This window comes from Ceratotherium simum, chromosome 4, assembly GCF_057802395.1.
Source record: "Ceratotherium simum simum isolate JZ-2026a chromosome 4, ASM5780239v1, whole genome shotgun sequence".
Classification (NCBI taxonomy): Eukaryota; Metazoa; Chordata; class Mammalia; order Perissodactyla; family Rhinocerotidae; genus Ceratotherium; species Ceratotherium simum.
In genome coordinates, this window is record NC_141903.1 from 70,362,923 (window position 1) to 70,385,694 (window position 22,772).

The following is a 22,772-nucleotide window of genomic DNA, read 5'->3' on the forward strand; positions in this document are numbered from 1 at the left end:
GATAAATCCTAGTAGACTATGTATGACTTGCTGTAGTTGACAGTCTTCAGGTGTTACGCCTTGCCCAGAACCATCCCTTTCTCAGATTTGTGAATATGTTTCCTTTGTTTATTTGTATATCTTTGCAGCTTGTATACTTAAAATTTCTCAATAATAATCTTTAAAAGATTTTACTTAAAAGTCCATTAGATACCATGGTACAATCAGATACACGGATTAGCTGTGCCCACCCCCTTTAGCATGATGCATGCTGGGGCCACAGAATCCTAGGAATGAGCAAAAGCTGGATCTGGGAAAGGCAGTTCCAAGAACTGCCCATAGATAGGTACCTGGGAAGTCCAGGCAGAATGCCAGAGGGTGGCCATCTCAAGCGAGGTTTAGGCAGATGCTGTCCGAGGCTAGAGTGGAGAGGGATGTAATCTGACTGAAGGAGCAGAATTATGTGAACCGGCAGATTCAGATTTCTAGTACCCTTTGCCTATATAGCAGGTCTTCAGCCTGTTACCAGAGGTTCAGGATGAAGTAACCCTCCAGTCCAAAGGTGAGGACTTACCACCATTCAGCAGAGTTTAAGGATATCAGAAAAGCACACTGCAATCCAGAAAAGAATGTCAGTGTTGATTGGAAAGTGAGCTATTTATCCAGATAACTGAAAAGACTTTATATGAGGTTTACAGCTTTGTCCCACCTCTAACTTTTCAGCTTGACAGGAACAACATGGAAAGAGAAGGACTGCTACGACTGCTTGTCCCCGCGAGCCCCAGAACACGTACACCATGTCAGACACCAGACTGGTCGGCAACACAGTATGGTTCCAAGTCCTATCCAAGGATGGTGCAAACAGCACTGATATTCCTCCTGCTCTGAGCATGGCGGAGTCTGGATCGGGGTGAGGCCCACTAATTGACACTACCTCGGGAGGCTGGGAAAGAAGCTGGGAAACGCAAGGGTTCAGGAGTTGAAGAAATTGCAAATGTCCCATTGCTTACAGAGTGAAGTCCAAGCTCTTAGGTCTAGCATTCAGGGCCTGACCAAATGTGGTTTCAACTCATCTTTTCCAAATTATCTTGTACTAATCAATTTTTCCCACCTTACAATCCAACCAAATTTTGTGACATACCTCCTTTATGTCTTACTATCTTCCATGCTTTTATCTGATATTTTTCCGTGTCTAGAATATCCTCCCACACCTCCCTATCCTCTTAGCCATGTGTTCAAAACAAATCTACCTGTGAAGGCCCTGCTCAAAATTATCCACCATTCTCCATAGAAATTGCACTGAGTACCGCTTTAGGAAATAATCTTTCCTTTATTCTCTATGGCACATCACTTCTTGCCTTTTATAGTAAAACGAAATCAATTTACATTTCTTGTCCCCTTTTCAAGTCTGTAGCATTTTGACAAAGATTCCATAATTATAATTAAATTATTTGTATATGCCCCATGGTGCTTTGCAAGAGTTTCACAAAAAAAAATTTTTAATAAATGTTTATTAAGTTAATATTTTCCAACCTCACTCTATCAAGAAACTAATCATATATACTAGTCTGATGGAGATAACACAGGTAATTCATTTCTGACTATAATTATGGAATGCACTATTGCTTTAATAATATGTAGCACAAACACCAAAAGGAAAAATATATTAACTCTCTTTCCTTAAAAAGACTCAAATCAACTCTGCTAAGATTTTCAATTTACTTGAATGCTGAGTTGGAATATTAACCAAAGCACTAACTATACAAGATTTTAATTCAGCACCATCTCAGCCGTTTTTTGTTGCTATTGCATTAATGTTTCCATTGGCAAATACTGAAAATAACCGGTAGTTGAGTAATAAAGTAATGGATATAATGGGGCAGCTGAATGTAGAAGCCATGTCTGAGTAAATCGATATTCACAAAAAGCTCCAAAACAAGTGCACTTACGTGGAGTCATTGTACAGTAAACTAACCCCCTTATGTTTTGGGGAACTCCACTGAAAATAAAGAATATTCCTTCAAGATGCAGAAAATGTTACCAGTCCTCAGAGGTTAGTTGAAGGGACATTGTAAAGGGTATATTCCGGATATCTTTTACTGCTTATTTTTTTTACATTTATTTGCCATGTTTTTGTGCATTTTCATTTTTCCTTCAAGTGTGTATATTTCTTTCAGTGGAGAGCAGATCCTCCTGGGCCTTTAAAGATGATTTAAGTCTTGATACCAAAAGCTCAGCAGTCTTGAGCAGTTCTGCAACACAAACCATAGCATGCGGGTTAAGATGGAAAGTACTGCAGTGAGGAATCGGAATTGTAGGAGGGATTATTTGACATGGAGGAATCCTATAAAATGAGGATCATTGTAAGTGATGTGTTAGTAACATCGCTTTTCAATTGTCCATTTCGCTCTCTTAGGTGTAGGTTGCTCCCTTTAGAGATAAAGGATGTTTGGGCAAGTTAAACCATAAGACCTCTGATTTTTACAGTGGGTAATAAATCTAAACTTAAATTGTTAATATCCAAATTTAACAGCTAGGACAGTAAAGAGAATTGCATCATTGCCTTGGAACCCTACTTATTTATAAGGTCATTTGGGGCATATAAATTCCAGGAGGGCACGCATATTGACTAATAGCATCTGTCTGACCCATAGGAAGACTGCTTTGGTCTTATGAGGGTTGAAACCACCTGAACATCTTTAAAACCTAGCAGACCAATTCCCAGCCTCAAATAACTTCCAGGCAATCCCTGGTAAACACAACATGAAAAAGAATAGGACATGGGTGTTTTATGTATGTATTATTCAGCAGCACGGTGGATAAGAGAGGTTTATTTAAGAACGAACAGGGGCCGGCCCCGTGGCTTAGCGGTTAAGTGTGTGCGCTCTGCTGCTGGCGGCTCGGGTTGGGATCCTGGGCGCGCACCGACCCACCGCTTGTCTGGCCATGCTGAGGTGGCATCCCACATACAGCAACTAGAAGGATGTGCAACTATGACATACAACTATCTACTGGGGGTTTGGGGAGAAAAAGGGAAAAAAAGTAGGAGGATTGGCAATAGATGTTAGCTCAGAGCTGGTCTTTCTCAGCAAAAAGGAGGAGGGTTGGCACGGATGTTAGCTCAGGGCTGATCTTCCTCACACACACACACACACAAAAAGAAGGAACACATTCATCACTCTAGGGTGGAAATGTGTTGACTATTTCACAACTAATTTCAGCTGGAAATTTTAAATATCTTTCAGAAGTAAGAGAATAAGAAAATTTTCAAAAAGGAAATTGTCACTACATCATGGAACCCAAAGACTACATTTACCAGTGGGCAGGGTTGATTGCTCCAAAAAGAATATCCTGTGGAACTGGAACAGAGGAGTTCAAGAAGGTGGTATTGGAAAACCCTGAACTCACCTCCTCCCATGGGCAAAACAATTTACAGCTACATATACAATAATTTCCTCTGAAAAGAACCTGAGAACTGGACAAACAGCACCTCTACAACAAAAGATATAAGAGACTCACTGAGAAGGGTAGGAGAGGCGGAGACTTGGTCTCACCCAGGACTCAACCCCAGGCATGGTGTCCCACAATTGAGAAGAGATCCCCAAAATACAGAACTTTACCTTGAAGAGTGAAGGGATTGGGCCCCACATTAGGCACCACAACTCTTGGGTCCAGCACCGGAAAGATGAGCCCCAAAATGTCTGATTTTGAAAATTGACAGGAATTAAGTCCAGGGGAAGCATAGAACTGTAAGGAATAGAAAACCTGCTCTTAAATGGCTATGTGCAGACCCACTTGCCCTGAGATACAGTACAAAAGCAACAGTTTGAAAAGCGGCTAGACCACAAGTGAGGAAGACCCTTACTAATCCTAAAGCAGCTGCCAGAGAGGCAGGAACCTGCAGTGACTTTGTCCAGGGATGGAAATGCTAGCAGGTTCCATTTTTGCAACCTCATTCTAACTTGCCTGTGACAGGGCTGGCAGATGCCATTTCTGGTGCCTTCCCTACAGCCTGCTAGCACAGGTGGGCAAACTCTGCACCTCACGCACCATGGACAGCAGCAGCACCACAACTAAACCAATTGAGCACCCTGAGCCCCAGAAACTCCACACAGTAGCTGCACCACAACTGGGCCAGGCAAATGCCCCACACACAGCCTGCCCCAAACTACCCTGTGCAGCAGCAGCAGCAATGCCATACCCACGCTGGGCAAATGCCCTGAGCCCCACCCACCCCATGCTGCAGCCATGCCAGAACCATACTGGGTGAGAGCACTGCATCCTGCCTTCACTCTGTAGCAGCCACAGTCACATCATAGCCAGCAGGAATACACCATCCACGTGAGAGATGCCCCTTGAGCACTTGGCTCGGGAGGCCAGGAAAGATTGCACTTGTGGACCAATGGATCATCTTCTACACAGACCACTCCTTCAAGACTGGGAAAGGCAGCTGTTTCCTCTAATACATATAGACAAACACAGAGAGTCAGGCAAATTGAGGAGACATAGGAATATGTTCCAAACCAGAAGACAAGACAAATCACTAGAAAAAGACCTTACTGGAGATAAGCAACCTACCCGATAAATAGTTCAAAGCAATGGCCATAAAGATGCTCACCAACCTTGAGAGAAGAACAGATGAACACAGTGAGAACTTCAAAAAATAGATAGAAAACATAAGAAAGTAGCAATCAGAAGTTATAGCTGAAATTAAAAACACACTAGAAGAGTTCAACAGTAGAATGGATGAAGTAGAAGCATGAATCAGTGAGCTGGAAGACAAAACAATGAGTCTCACTCAGACAGAGCAGCAAAATAAAAAAAGAATTTAAAAAAGCAAGCACACCTTAAGGGACCTCTGGGACAACATCAAGCAGAATAACATCCACATTACAGGGGTCCCAGAAGGAGGAGAGAGAGAGAGAAATGGACAGAAAAAAAGTATTTGAAGAAGTAATGGCTGAAAACTTCCCTAATTTGGGAAAGGAAACAGACGTCCAGGTCCAGGAAGCCAAGAGAGTTCCAATTAAGATGAACCCAAAGAGAACCACACCAAGGCATTATAACTAAAATGGTAAAAGTTAAGGATAAAGAAAGAACCTTAAAAGCAGCTAAAGAAAAACAATTTATTACATATATGGGAAACCCCATAAGGTTGTCAGTAGATTTTTCAGCATAAACTTTACAGGCCAGAAGGGAGTAGCATGATATATTCAAAGTGCTGAAAGGAAAAAATTTCCAACCAAGAATCCTCTCCCCAGCAACATTATCATTCAGAACTGAAGGTGAGATTAAGAGTTTCCCAGATAAGCAAAAGCTAAAGGAGTTCATCAACACTAAACCAGTCTTTCAAGAAATGTTAAAGGGACTTCTCTAAGATGAAAAGAAAGACACTAGTTAATAATAAGAAAACCTAAAAAAGTAATAACCTCACTGGAAAAGGTAAATTTATAGTAAAAGTAGAAGATCAATCACTTATAAAGCAATTATGAAGGTCAAAAGACAAAAGTAGTAAAATTAAAATTACAATAATTAGAAAAGAGATACATAAAATAAAAATATGTCATCAAAAATGTAAAATGTAGGAGAGAAGTCAAGATGGCAGGGTAAGCAGACTCTGAACTCACCTCCTCCCGTGGACACAGCCAATTTACAACTACTCGTGGAAAAATTACCCCTGAGACAGAGCTGAAAACTTCATAAGAGGAACTCCTGGAACAAAGGACAATCCTAATTGAGGTAGAAGAGGAAGAAACTCCCTTCTGGAGAGGAAAAACGCTGCCTTCACAAGCTGCAGCACCTCACAGCTGCCCAGGAGCAGCCCACAGGTCTGCAGCCCTCCCTGGAGGCGCGGGGCCCTGAGCCAGGAGTGCCCCCGCTATGGGCATTTTGTGGACCCAGCACAATCGAGACAAGTGGCATAATATCTGACTTTGCCTGCTACAAAAACATTGGGGAGTACCCCCAGAAAAGCTAGTTCACAAAGAAATTAAAACCAGCTCTTAAAGGGCCCATGCCCAAACTCACTCGTTTCAGAAAGCAACCTAAAATCACCAGAAAGAAAGGTGCATAGTGCTTTGGTGAAAAGAGACTCACCTAATAGGCCCTGAGTGCATGTCGGTGAGAGGTGAGACCTCTTCAGGGACTGGGACATTTGCTGGGGCCATTGTTGTGGCCTGGTGTTGGCAGGCTGACACAGACGCCATTGGACTTCTCCCTGAGGCCTGCTAGCCCAGGGTCTGCCCCACCCACTAGAGCACCGATTTAATCCAGCTCAGCCAGGGAAGGCAGCCCACCCTAGAGACTGGCCCCACCCAACAACAAGCCCTCAGGCAACTGGTGGGCATGCATAGATTGGTGACTGGATTCTCTGCAGCCTGGCAACTGAGGTGGCTTCAGTGGGGCAGGGCGTGCACAAGGAGCGGGTGGAGAGTGTGGGGCGGTGGTGGAGTGTGTGGGGCTCCCACCGCGGAGAGACTGGGTCCGCATTGGGAGGTCGGGGCGCGCACACAGGGCAGGACTGTGTTGACTGTGTGTGTGGACCTGTGGGCAGCAGAGCTTGTCAGCTGCAGAAGACTTGTGCTTCTCAAAGACACACATAGGGGGTTTGGCCCACCTTCCAAAGCCTGAAACAATTGGGTGTTCCCATGCCTGAGGCCAGCCCCACACAGCTGCAGTCCTCAGAGAGCTGACAAGAGACCTAAAGGCTGGAGGCTTATAGCAATTGTAAGGCCCTGAGCCTAGTAACGTGCCACGCTGGGGGTCTACTCACTTAAAAGAAATACTGCAACACAAATGTGCTATTAGATCTTGCACCCAACTGTGCGGGGGCTCCCTACACCCAATAAAGAGACTGAAGGGCCCACAACAACTACAAGCAGCTGAGCATTACAACAGTTGGCCAGGAGCATAACTTGGCCTCCCTGGGTGCCTACAGGGAGAGCAAACAGGCCACAACAGAAGGACACACTTAGCCCACATAGGGGTCACCCTTGGAACATTGAGAACTGAGGGAAGCACACTGCAGGCCTCCTAAGGTGTCACTTATATAAGGTCACCTATCCAAGAGCAAGAGATGTAGCTGACCTACCTGATACCTAGATACAAGCACAGGGAAAGAGGCAAAATGAGGAGGCAAAGGAATACATTCCAAGTAAGGGAACAGGACAAAACCCCAGAAAAGGAACTAAGCGAAACAGAAATGAGCAATCTACCCAACAGAGAGTTCAAACTAAGAATGCTAAGGAAGCTCACTGATCTGGGGAGAAGAATAGATGAACTCAGTGAGAATGTCAACAAAGAAATTGAAGATATGAAAAAGAACCCATCAGAAATGAAAAAGAACCCATCAGAAATGAAGAATACAATACTGCAAATGAAAAATTCATTAGAGGGACTCAAAAGCAGAGTAGAGGATACAGAAGAACAGATCTGCGAGCTGGAAGAAAGACTAGAAGAAACTACCCAAGCTGAACAGGTAAAAGAGAAAGGAATTAAAAAGAGTGAGGACAGTCTAAGGGACCTCTGGGACAACATCAAGCACACTAACATCCGTGTTATAGGTGTCCCAGAAGGAGAAGAGCAAGACAAAGGGGCAGAGAATCTATTTCAAGAAATAATAGATGAAAACTTCCCTAACCTAAGGAAGGACACAGACATCCAGGTACAGGAAGCACAGAAAGCCCCAAACAAGATAAACCCAAAGAGGCCCACACCAAGACACATCATAATCAAAATGCCCAGAATTAAAGATAAAGAGAGAATCCTGAAAGCCGCAAGAGAAAGTCAAGTTACATATAAAGGAAACCCCATAAGGCTATCAGCTGACTTTTCAGCAGAAACCTTACAGGCTAGAAGAGAATGGCATGATATATTTAAAGTGCTTAAAGGAAAAAACTTACAGCCAAGAATACTCTACCCAGCAAGGTTATCATTCAAAATGGAAGGAGAGATCAAAAATTTCCCAGACAAGCAAAAATTAAAGGAGTTTGTCACCAAGAGACCAGTGGTACAAGAAATGTTAAAGGAACTGATTTAAGGGGAAAAGAGAAGACCACAAATAGGAAAAATTATCTATTTCCATGATAAGAGGGTAATGGATACAAATACACAAAAAAGAGGTTAGATATGATATCAAAAACATAAAAGGAGGGAGGAGGGGAGTTAAAGAGTAAAGCTTTCAGACAGAGGTCAAACTAAAGAGACCATCAATTCTGTATAGAAGAAGAAAGGAACAGAGAAGGACTACTAAAACACTGAGAAAAAAAAAGTTAAAAAATGGCAGTAAGTACATACTTATCAATAGCTACTTTAAATGTCAATGGAATAAACGCTCCAATTAAAAGGCATAGGATGGCTGATTGGGTAAAAAAACAAGACCCATATATATGCTGCATGCAAGAGACACACTTCAGACCTAAAGAAACTTAACAAAAAGTGAAGGGATGGAAAAAGATACTCCATGCAAATGGCAATGAAAAGAAAGCTGGGGTAGCAGTACTCATATCAGACAAAATAGACTTTAAAACAAAAACTGTAAAAAGAGACAAAGAAAGGCATTACATAATGATCAAGGGAACAATCCAACAAGAGGATATAACACTTGTAAATATCTACGCACCCAATGTAGGTGCACCTAAATATATAAAGCAATTATTAACAGACATAAAAACAGAAATAGACAGTAACACAATAATAGTAGGGGACTTTAACACTCCACTTACACCAATGGATAGATCATCCAAACAGAAGATTAATAAGGAAACATTGGCCTTAAATGACACACGAGAACAGATGGACCTAGTAGATATATACAGAGCATTCCATGCAAAAACCAAAGAATACACATTGTTTTCAAATGCACATGGAACATTCTCCAGGACTGATCACATATTAGACCACAAAACCAGTCTCCATAAATTCAAGAAGATTGAATAATACCAAACATCTTTTCTGACCACAAAAGTATGAAACTGGAAATCAACTATAGGAAGAAAATCAGAAAAGCCACAAATACGTGGAGATTAAACAAAATGCTACTGAACAACGACTGGGTCAATGAAGAAATCAAAGAAGAAATCAAAAAGTACCTGGAGACAAATGAAAATGAAAATACGACATGCCAGAATTTATGGGATACAGCAAAAGCGATTCTAAGAGGGAAGTTTATAGCAATACAGGCCTACCTCAACAAACAAGAAAAATCTCAAATAAACAATCTAACAATACACCTAAAGGAATTGGAAAAAGAAGAACAAACAAAGCCCAAAATCAATAGAAGAAGGGAAATAATAAAAATCAGAGCAGAAACAAATGAAATAGAGACCAAAAAAACAATAGAAAAAATTAATAAAACCAAGAGCTGGTTCTTGGAAAAGATAAACAAAATTGACAAACCTTTAGCTAGACTCACCAAGAACAAAAGAGAGAAGGCACAAATAAGTAAAATCAGAAATGAAAGAGGAGAAATTACAACAGACACCTCAGAAATACAAAAGAATATAAAAGAATACTATGAAAAGCTATATGCCAACCAATTCGACAATCTGGAAGAAATGGATAAATTCTTAGAATCATACAATCTTCCAAAACTGGATCAAGAAGAAGTAGAGAATTTGAATAGACCAATCACCAGTAAGGAGATCGAAACAGTAATCACAAACCTCCCCAAAAATAAAAGTCCAGGACCAGATGGCCTCCCTGGTGAATTCTACCAAACATTCAAAGAAGACTTAATACCTATCCTTCTCAAACTCTTCCAAAAAATTGAGGAGGGGCATAAGCTCCCTAACTCATTCTACGAAGCTGACATTACCCTGATACCAAAACCAGACAAGGACAACAGAAAAAAAGAAAATTACAGGCCAATATCACTGATGAACATGGATGCAAAAATCCTCAACAAAAACTAGCAAATCACATACAACAATATGTTAAAAAGATTATACACCATGATCAAGTGGGATTTATTCCAGGGATGCAGGGATGGTTTAACACTCACAAATCAATCAACGTAATACACCACATTAATAAAATGAATAATAAAAATCACATGATCATCTCCATAGATGCAGAGAAAGCATTTGACAAGATACAGCATCCATTTATGATAAAAACTCTGAATAAAATGGGTATAAAAGGAAAGTACCTCAACATAATAAAGGCCACATATGAGAAACCCACAGCTAATATCATCTTCAATGGTGAAAAACTGAAAGCTATCCCTCTAAGAACAGGAACCAGACAAGGATGCCCACTGTCACCACTCCTATTTAACATAATACTGGAAGTCCTAGCCAGAGCAATCAGGCAAGAGAAAGAAATAAAAGGGATCCAAATTGGAAAGGAAGAATGAAACTGTCACTATTTGCAGATGACATGATTTTATATATAGAAAACCCTAAAGAATCCACCAGAAAACTTTTAGAAGAAATAAACGAATGTGGTAAAGTTGCAGGATACAAAATCAACATACAAAAATCAGTTGCATTTCTATACACTAACAACAAAGTAGCAGAAAGAGAAATTAAGAATACCATCCCATTTACAATTGCAACAAAAAGAATAAAATACCTAGGAATAAACTTAACCAAAGAGGTGAAAGAGCTGTACACAGAAAACTATAAAATATTGCTGAAAGAAATTCAAGAAGACACAAAGAAATGGAAAGATATTCCGTGCTCTTGGACTGGAAGAATTAACATAGTTAAGATGTCCATACTTCCTTAGCAATCTATAGATTCAATGCAATCCCTATCAAATTTCCAACAACAATTTTCACAGAAATAGAACAAAGAATCCTAAAATTTATATGGAACAACAAAAGACCCCGAATAGCTAAAGGAATCCTGAGGAAAAAGAACAAAGCTGGAGGTATCACACTCCCTGATTTCAAAATATACTACAAAGCTATAGTAACCCAGACAGCATGATACTGGCACAAAAACAGACACACAGATCAATGGAATAGAATTGAAAGCCCAGAAATAAACCCACACATCTATGGACAGCTAATCTTTGACAAAGGAGCCAAGAACATACAATGGGGAAAAGAAAGTCTCTTCAACAAATGGTGTTGGGAAAACTGGATAGCCACATGCAAAAAAATGAAAGTAGACCCTTACTTTACACCATACACAAAAATTAACTCCAAATGGATTAAAGACTTGAATGTAAGACCTGAAACTATGAAACTTCTAGAAGAAAACATAGGCAGCACGCTCTTCGACATCAGTCTTAGCAACATATTTTCAAGCACCATGTCTGACCGGGCAAGAGAAACAATAGAAAAAATAAACAAATGGAACTGCATCAAACTAAAAATCCTCTGCACAGCAAAGGAAACCATCAACAAAACGAAAAGACAACCTAACAATTGGGAGAAGATATTTGCAAACCATACATATGACAAGGGCTTAATCTCCAAAATATATAAAGAACTCATGCATCTCAACAACAAAAAAACTAACAAGCCAATTAAAAAATGGGCAAAAGACCTGAACAGACATTTCTCCAAAGAAGATATACAGATGGCCAACAGACACATGAAAAGATGTTCAAAATCATTAACTATCAGGGAAATGTAAATGAAAACTACAATGAGATATCACCTCACACCCGTCAGAAGGGCTATAATTAACAAGACAGGAAACAACATATGTTGGACAGGATGTGGAGAGAAGGGAACTCTCATATACTGCTGGTGGGAGTGCAAACTGGTGCAGCCACTATGGAAAACAGCATGGAGATTCCTCAAAAAATCAAAGATAGAACTACCATATGATCCAGCTATTCCATTGCTGGGTAGTTATCCAAAGAACTTGAAAACACCAACGTGTAAAGATGCGTGCACCCCTGTGTTCACTGCAGCGTTATTCACATTAGCCAAGACTTGGAAGCAACCTAAGTGCCCATCAAGGGACGAAAGGATAAAGAAGATGTGGTATATATACACAATGGAATACTACTCAGCCATAAGAAACGATGAAATCCAGCCATTTGTGACAACATGGATGGACATTGAGGGTATTATGCAAAGTGAAATAAGTCAGAGGGAGAAGGTCAAATACCATATGATTTCCTTCATTAAGTAGTAGATAATAACAACATTAAACAAACACATAGAGAGAGATTGGATTGGTGGTTACCAGAGGGGAAGGGGGGAGGGAGGAGGGCAAAAGGGATAATTCGGTACATGTGTGTGGTGATGGGTTGTAATTAGTATTTGGGTGGTGAACATGATGTAATCTATGCAGAAATAGAAGTATAATGATGTACACCTCAAATTTATAAAATATTATAAATCAATGTTACTGCAATAAACAAAAAATTTAAATAAATAAATAAATAGAAGAAGTTCTCAGAACAAAAAAATGTACAATGTAGGGGGAAGGAGTAAAAATGTTAAGCTTTAGAATGTGTTCAAATTTAAGTTACTATCGACTTAAAAGAAACTCATACACACAGGATGTTATACATGAACAACACAGTACCCACAAAGAAAATGCTTATAGTAAATACACAAAAGAAAATGAGAAAGGAATCTAACCATAACATCAAAGAAAGCCATCAAACCACACGGGAAGAGAGAAAAAGAAGAAGAAAGGAACAGAGAGGAACTACAAAAACAGCCAGAAAACAATAAACAAAATGGCAATAAGTATGTACCTATCAACACTTACTTTAAATGTAAATGGACTAAATTTGTCAATCAAAAGACACAGACTGGCTGGGTGGATAAAGAAACAAGACGCAACTATAAGCTGCCTATAACAGACTCACTTCAGAAATAAAACACACACAGACTGAATGTGAGGGAGTGGAAAAAGATATTCCATGCAAATGTAAATGAAAAGAAAGCTGGTGTAGCTATACTCATATCAAACAAAATAGACTTTAAAACAAAGACTGCAATAAAACACAAAGAAGGGCACTACACAATGATAAAGAGGTCAATCCAGCGAGAAGACAAAACATTTTTAAATATAAATGCACCCAACATAGAAGCACCCAAATGTATAAAACAAACATGAATAGACCTAAAGGGAGATATTGAAAGCAATATAATAATAGTAGGAGAATTTAACACCCCACTTACAACAATGGATAGATTATCCAGACAGAAAATCAATGAGGAAATATTGGCCTTAAATGACACATTAGACCAGATGGACTTAATAGATATATTCAGAATATTCTACACAAAAACATCAGAATAAACATTCTTTTCAAGCACACATGGAACATCTCCAGGATAGACCACATGTTAGGCTACAAAACGGTTTCAATAAATTTACGAAGATTGAAATCATATCAAGCATCTTTTCTCACCACAATGATATGAAACTAGTAATCAATTACAAAAATAAAACTGGAAAATACACAAGCACATGGAGACTAAACAATATGCTATTAAACAACCAATGGGTCAATGAAGAAATCAAAGAGGAAATCAAAAAAATACTTGAGAAAAATGTATTTTGGAAACACACAAAATTGTTCCAAAATCTATGGGACACAGCAAAAGCAATTCTAAGGGGGAAGTTCATAACGATACAGGCACCTCATGAAACAAGAAAAATCTCAAATAAACAATCTAACTTTACACCTAAAGGAACTAGGAAAAGAAGAACAAACAAAATCCAGTTAGTAGAAGGAAGAATATAGTAAAGATCAGAGTGGAAATAAATGAAATAAAAACTAAAAAGAAACAATAGAAAAGATCAATGAAACTAAGAACTGGTTCTTTGAAAAGATAAAATTGATAAACCTTTAGCCAAACTCATGAAGAAAGAAAGAGAGAGGGCCCAAATAAAGAAAATCAGAAATTAAAGAGAAGTTACCACTGATACCACAGAAATACAAAGGAAAAGAGACTACTATGAACAATTATATGCCAACAAATTGGACAACCTAGAAGAAATGGGTAAATTCCTAGAAACATACAATCTCCCAAGACTGAATTATTAAGAAATATAAAATCTGAATAGACCAATTACTATCAATGAAATTGAGTCAGTAATCAAAAAACTCCCAACAAACAAAAGTCCAGGAGCAGAGGTCTTCACAGGTGAATTCTACCAAACATCTAAAGAAGAGTTAATACCTATTCTTCTCAAATTATTCCAAAAAATTGCACTAGAAGGAATTCTTCCAAACTCATTTTACAAGGCCAGCATTATCTTGATACCAAAACCAGACAAAGACACCACAAAAAAAGAAAATTATAGGCCAATATCCTTGATGAACACAGATGCAAAAATTCTCAACAAAGTATCAACAAACCAAATTCAACAATATATTAAAAGGATCATACACCATAATCAAGTGAGATTTATTCTGAGGATGCAAGGATGGTTCAATATCCGCAAATCAATTCACATGATAAACACATTAACAAAACAAAGGATAAAAAGCATATGATCATCTCAATAGATATAGAAAAAAAATTTGACAAAATTCAACATTCATTTATGATAAAAACTCAACAAAGTGAGTATGGAGGGACTATACCTCAACATAATAAAGGTCATATATGACAAACCCACAGTTAATATCATACTCAACAGTAAAAAGCTGAAAGTTTTTCCTCTAAGATCAGGAACAAGATAAGGTTGCCCACTCTCACCATTTTTATTCAACATAGTATTGAAAGTCCTAGCCACAGCAATTAGGCAAGAAAAAAGAAATAGAAGGTATCAAAACTGAAGAGGAAGAAGTAAAATTGTCACTATTTGCAGATGACATAGTACTATCTATAGAAAACCCTAAAAACTCCACCAAAAAACTATTTGAACTAATAAATGAATTCAGTAAAGTTGCAGAATACAAAATTAATATACAGGAATATGTTGTGTTTATATACACAATGAAAAACTGTCGGTAAGAAAACAATCACATTTACAATTTCATCAAGAAGAATAAAATATCTAGGAATAAATTTAACCAAAAAGGTGAAAGACATGTACTGTGGAAACTTAAAGACATTGATGAAAGAAATTGAAGACAACACAAACAAATGGAAAGATATAACATGCTCATGGATTGGAAGAATCAATATTGTTAAAATGTTCATACCATCCAAGGCAATCTACAAATTCAATGCAATCCTTATCAAAATACCAATGGCATTTTTCTCAGAACTGGAACAAATAGTCATGAAATTTGCATGGAACCACAAAAGACCCTGAATAGCCAAAGAAATCTTGAGATAAAAGAACAAAGCTGGAGGTATCACACTCCCTAATTTCAAACTATACTACAAAGCTATAGCAATCAAAACAGTAAGGCACTGGCACAAAAACAGACACATAGATCAATGGAACAGAATTGAGGACTCAAATAAACCTATACTTATATGGTCAATTAATCTATGACAAAGGAGGCAAGAATACACAATGGGGAAAAGACAGTCTTTTCAATAAATGGTGTCGGGAAAACTGGGCAGATACATGCCAAAGAATGAAACTAAATCACTTTCTTATACCATAAATAAAAATAAACTCAAAACGGATTAAAGATTTAAATGTAAGTCCTGACCATTAAACTTCTAGAAGAAAATATAGGCAGTCAACTCTTTGACATCAGTCTTAGCAATATGTTTTTTGATATGTCTCCTCAGGCAAGGGCAACAAAAGCAAAAAGAAATAAGCGGGACTATATCATACTAAAAAGCCTCTGCACAGCAAACCATTGACAAAATGAAAAGGCAGTCTACTGAATGGGAGAATATATTTGCAGATCACATCTGGAAAGAGCGTAATACCCAAAATATATAAAGAACTTATACAACTCAGTATCAAAACAAACAAACAAAAAAAATCCAATTAAAAGGTGGGCCGAAGACCTGAACAGAGATTTTTCCAAAGAAGACAAGCAGATGGCCAACAGGCACATGAAAAGATACCCAACATCACTAATCATTAGGGAAATGCATATCAAAACTACAATGAGATATCACCTGTCAGAATGGCTACTATCGAAAGACAAGAAATAACAAGTGTTGAAGAGAATGTGGAGAAAAGGGAACACTTGTGCACCATTGGTGGGAATGCAAATTGGTGCAGCCACTATGGAAAACAGTATGGAGGTTAAAAATTAAAAATAAAACTATCATATGATCCAGCAATTCCACTTCCGGGTATATACCCAAAGAAAATGAAGCACTAATTCGAAAAGATATATGCACCACTATGTTCATTGCAGCATTATTTACAATAGCCAAGATATAGAAGCAACCTAAGTGCCCATTGATAGATGAATGGATAAAGCAAATGTAGTATATATATATACAATGTATGTAATATTATTCAGCCATAGAAAAGAATGAAAACTTACTATTTGCAACACATAGATGGACCTACAGGGTATTATGCTAAGTGAAATAAGTCAGACAGAGGAAGACAAATACTGTATGATTTCACTTATATGTGGAATCCAAAAAAGCAAACAAACAAAACTAAACAGAAACATACTCATAGATACAGAGAACAAATGTGGTTATCAGAGGGGCAGGGGAGGGGGGATGGGTGAAATAGGTGAGGGGATTAAGAAGTACAAATTTCCAGTCATAAAATAAATGTCACGGGAATGTAATGTACGGCATAGGGAATATAGTCTATAACACTTTAATAATTTTGTATGGTGACAGTAAATAGACATCATGGTAATCTTTCATAGTGTATAAAAATATCAAATCACTGTTGTACCGCCAAAACCAATATAACATGTCAATTATAGTTCAATTTTTTTAATTAATTAATTAATTTAAAAAATAATATTCTGTCACTACTAAACTGAAAATGTACCAATTTAGGAACTTAATGTACTATTCTACAGAAGCCATACATACTGAAGAAAGATTATACACTTCCGGTCTCTTGGTTATTTATTTTGAAATTCTTTAATCTGCCCATATCCATCTGCCTTCTCTATCCTGTATAAAGAATTAAGACAACATAATTTCTGCTATTAAGAATACCACCAAAAACAAAGGAGAATTCCTAGAGCAATACAATTATTGTAGAAGGTAAAGAAAGAGAAGAATTGGGATAAAGAATAGAAATACATTTTTTCAAATAATGTTAAAATAGGCAAGCACAGAAATAGGACAGTGGCTATAAAGGGGATGTGAAATCAAGGAAGAGATTTGAAGATGTCAGAAATTACATGATGACGTGAACAATCCAATCAAGAAAGAAAATCTGATGATGCAGAAAAAAGAGGGGAGAATTTCTGGAACAATATCCTTAAGTATGCAAGATGGCTTAGGCTCTGGGGCACAAGTGGAGACATTGGCCTTCGGTTAGGTGTGGAAAGACAACTCATCCATAGTAACAGGAAGAAGGAAAAAAATATTGGCCCAACATAAAATTAGGTAGATATGTGGTGGTAACCTGTGGAGGTCTTTACGGTTGCCCCTAATTGTTCATAAAATAGAAAGAAGGTCATCAGATGAGAGTGAAGATGGGAAAAATGAAGTTCTAGAAATTTGAGGAGAGAAAGAAAGGTGTGGGAGATAGTCTCTAAGGTATCTGCCAAGACCCCTGGTTCCTGTTATTCATGTGTTTGTATAATCCCCTTCCCCTTAAACGTGAGCTGGACCTAGTGACTCACTTCTAACAGAATATGGCAAAAATGATGGGGTGTCGCTTCAGAAATTAGGTTACAAAGAGACTGATTTTCATTTCTCTCTCTCAGTCTTCACTCTGGGAGAAACAAGCTGCCACATTATGAGCTGCCCTTGGAGGGGTCCAGGAGAAGGCAGTGATGTCTCCCACCAACAGCCAGCAAGGACCTGAAGCCCGCTAACAATCATGAGAGTGAGCTCAGAAATAGACCCTTCCCCTCTGAAGCCTTAGAAGATGGAGCCCGGGACAACACCTTGTTTGCAGCTTTGTGAGAGATTTCTAGCCAGAGGCATCCAGCTAACGGGAACCCAGATTTCTGACCACCAGAGCCTGTGATATCATTAATGTTTGTTTGGGGGTTGCATTGGTAATGGCAAGGCCTGTATTATGACCAGGGAAGTTAGTGGCTGGGGATGGTGAAGGACAAGATCATTGAAGGAGAGGACATCTGAGGACTGAAAGGCCGGGATAGAATAGGGGAATATTAAAATCAATAAGAAATAACAGAAATCAAGTTAGATATAGAAAGAGTGAGTTAAGAATCAATCTTCAATGAGAGTACCCTAGGTGTTTGTACATAAGTACAACAATAATGGGTATGAGGTGATTTGATCTGATGGCATAAGAATAAAAACTGCATTTTCCAGAAATCTGGATGATATTCATCATCCAAAAAGTGTCATGGAGGGTTTTCCTGCATATATTAACAATTATTCAAAAATATTATCACTGGATCATTTGAGGAGTTTCCAATCTGCCCCGTTTCCTCCAGGAAACCCTCCCTTAATGCTCAAATTGGGGATAATTATCCTCAATTAGTGCCTTGTATTTCCCCCATTAGAAGACTTACCACACTGTTTCGTGATTGTCTGCTGTGTTGTTTGTGCCCTCTCAACAGACTCCAAATATTGTACCACAAAGGCCACGTGTGTTGCATTTCAGTTGTATTCCCAGTACTAGTCAATGTTGACGAGGCACTCATATTAGGTGCTTCATAAATGTTGAATAAGGAAAAAGAAAGCTGTTTGGGGTTTGTTTGTTTGTTTGTTTGCAAACTATTTTAAAGGCACACACCTTTGAGAACTATGTCTGGCACTATTCTAAGACCTCTGCACATAATAATTCACCTAACCCACACAATCCCCCTTTGAGATTACTATCACTACGGTTCCCATTACTCCAGATTTAGAAACAATATGGTAGAAATGTTCGTCCAACAACACACAGTAGTAAGGAAGTGAGAGAGCCAGGATTCAGATCCAGGCAGGCAGACTGGAATCGCTTCACCCATCCACTTGCTAAGGCAAAGACACGTGACAGTGAAATAGACTTCTTTGACATGGTCCAACACACACCATTTTGAGCCGATTAGAAAACAAAGCTATTACTAACGGTAAGAGAATGGAAAAGAGACAGTAGAAACACTTCACTGATTTCAAAGTGTTTCAACTACCAATGATGAAGATTTATATAATTCAAACGACCTCAGTGATGCATGAAGAGGTGAAACAGTGAATTAAAATATCAACATTTCTAGCACCATCAATCACTGAAAAATGAGTCAGCAAGCTTGAAGCAATCTTAAACGGACAATATTTATAAAATTGATCATTTAAACAACGTAGGGAACATGAGTAAGCTGGACACGCTTGATGATATTTGGCTGCCCTTGAACAGAATTCTGAGGGAGACGAGGCTAAGATGAAATAAAAACTGGTTCCATTCATAATCAAATAAAAAGGCTATCAGCCTAAAATATTACTTACATTAGATTATTTCAGCAAAATGAATTAAGCTTAATATTATTTTAAAATGTAACATTTTATTCATCCTTTTAAACTGCCAGATATGCCTTTAAATGGGAACTCTGCATCTCATCATAAAGATGTAATATAAATTCGAGTTCTTTTTATTTCCTGTAAATAGCACATCATTGTCTTTTTCTATCCTCCTCACATTATCATCCAAGATTTCATGGAGACTGGAGTTGTCTAATGATATGAAAATGGGATGGATTGGATGATTTCAAAGTTCTCTCCCTCTTCTTCTGGGATTCCAAGAGGAATATGAGAGTCAAAGTTATTAGTGATTGTGGTATCATTAAGATGTCTGTTAAAATTACACTATAACCTACTACCCTACAAGACCTGCATTTAAGAGACTATTAAAAGGAAATTGTATAAGAGAGAGTTGTTTGAAAAGACTTAACATTGCTGGAGGCATATGAAGGTACACAAAGAAAAAGGTGAAAAGTGTAGACTTATCTTCAGGATCCTGATTGATTTGTGTGGAAAATATCCGATTATGCCATTATTAAGCTGTTTTACTGCAGCACTAAAATGAGTAATTTATGCATTTAAATTTATGGGCAAAGAACCAAGCTACCAGCAGTAAATTATGAAAGTAAAGTAGTATGCTTATAGAATATTATTAAAATTCTAGATTATTTGGAGAAAGTGTGGTGCCTTACTTAAGGAGAACATCAACAATAGATAAAGCAAATATTAAAAAGTAGTGATGAAAGAAGAATTTTACAATACTTTCCTAAAATAAGAGATAACTATATTATTATGTCCAGTAGTTGAGAAGTATTTTAATAATATTTCAATTCAGGTACACACTACTTAAACCTAGACAGAGATAACAGGTTTAGTTTTGAACATATGCTTGAAAGGTTGTGTTTCCCTAATTAGTCCCTTGAAATACTTTGGTATATTCCTCAGCATCCCTTAACATAACATATAAGCATTTCCCTTTGCCATTTTTGTCCTAGAGAGAAAAGAATAAATAATACAGTAATATGAATGACAGAAGCAAGATTTCTTGTATAAGTGAATGCATGTGAGTATGTGTATACTATACATATATGGACATGTATATGTGTATATATACATACTTGTTATAAAAGCTCTATTAATATATGCATATGGCTATAAATAAATATGTAACTTAATTAGAAGTAGAAAGAATAGATAAAAGGATGAAAAACTTGGAGAATAGATACAAGAGGTAAAATAGATTTGAGGATATGCTACCAACAGAAAAAAATGAGAAGTTGTACAGTTGTATCTGGTCTGAAATTGGAGTATCACAGCACCACAACAATACAGCCATGCACTGCAAAATGATGTTTTGGTCAACGACAGACCGCATGTATGATGGTGGTCCCTTAAGATTAGTACCATATGGCCTAAGTGTGTAGTAGGCTATACCATCTAGCTTTGTGTAAGTACTGTAGCGGAGGAAGAAGTTTTACTCTACCCTTCTAGGTTCTTCTGGTTGGTCTAAGAATTAAATTGACATGAGACAGATTAACAGGACAAAAACAGACAAAAGTTTAATAACAGGTATACATGGGAGAAACACAGGAAAACTAAGTAACTCACCAAAATGGCCAAAGCCCTCACCTTAAATACTATCTTCAGCTAAAGACAAAAGAAGATGTTGGGGGTGGGGAGAGTCATGGACTTCAAAGGGAAGGAAGACAATTCACAGGTAGGTGAAAAGGAGCAAACATTTGGAAAACAAGTGTTTGGCCACACAGAAACAGAAGAAGACAGAGGGGAGCCCAACAAACAGGCTTTTCTAGGCTTCTCCCTATCTACCTCCTAGTTCATGTTATGCTAACATGATTGCTCACTTCCTGAGACAGGTGTTTTTTTAATCTGAATTCTTTTAGGCAGTTGAGGAGGTTAACACAAAAAAATTTGAGTCCTCTGTTTCTTAAAAATAATCAACCTAAAATCATCCTCATGTTAAAGAGACACAATTTTGGGGTGGCAAATTTTGTTCTGCTTCAGTACACTCTATGATACTCACACAACAATGAAATCACCTAACGACACATTTCTCAGAACGTATCCCTGTCATTAAGTGACACATGACCATAATGAAATTTTGGAATCCTCTCATCTAGTGGTTCAAAACTGAAAACAGATCTTAGTGAAATTTTTTCTATGTACAACAGCCTGGGCCCTACCCTAAATCTAGGGAATTAGGATTCTCAGGGCAGATGGGACTCAGGGAGGGTTGAGATGTGCAGTTTTCATTAAGAGTCTCTGATCGAATGCAGCTTCCTCATTTTACACCTAAGAAAGAAAATTCTAATTCCTAAGTATTGCAAAAAAAAAAAAAGTTTAGTAATAAAAGAAAAGAAATCAAAAATATTTTCATCATTACCTGAAAGAATTTTGTAATTTAAATGTTACTATCCCATCAGATCACCATAAGGCTGTATATTAAATTATTTTCCTATTTAGTTGAAAAAACTCACAAGTAGCTCACAAAATGTCAAGGTAATATGTAATATCTCCGTTCTTATACAAATTCTATTAAAAAGAATAAAAGTGTTGGATAGGAATGGAAGTCTTGATATAATCAGTTTTTCTTTTTCTAGCAGGATTTGAAAGCAGACTCTTCTTTGGCTTAGTATTTATTTTTTATCACAACTGCAGGCTGGATGCAGACCTTATTCTACAACTTGCCAAATTTTTAAAACATTGTGAGCCTATATTTTCCTCCAAAATTAAATTCCAGTGTCCTTGGCAAGATGACTTAATTATTCTATTGCTTCTTTTTGTGTGTGTTGTATTGCTGTCACTCCAGTGCATAGTGGTTAAGGCTAATGGTACTGGAGTCAGACAAATCAGCCATCTCAGTCAGACAATTCATCAACTCCTGTGAACACCTTGCCCCTTGGCCGTGTTCCTCTAGGTGGGAAAGTAGCTATGTTCTCACTCCCGATTCCTCCACAAACCTATTGGACAGCCGTCCTCTCGGGAACTACAGTCTAATCATACACCCAAATTTCACTATTTGTTTCCAAAATGAATCATCGGCAACAGGCATGTTTTGAGTGACATCTATTCTGTCCTGTATGGCTTTTCAAAGCCACGTAACCTCATTTTTCATCCAACACTGTACACCTTAAAAACTGTTTTCTGGCCCACTACCTGACCCCAAGCTTTGATGCAGACGCTAAGGTATAAGATAAGGGAGAAGAAAAGACTCACGGTATCTTTTATCTTTGAGTGAATCCAAATTGGCCTTCCAATAGTATTCATGAAATGTATTATTTTTGTCACATTATTTTGTCTATTTTGTAACAGTGGAGAAATAATGGAAGCTTGTGAGAGAAGGGCATTCAGGCATTTGGAATAACAAGGC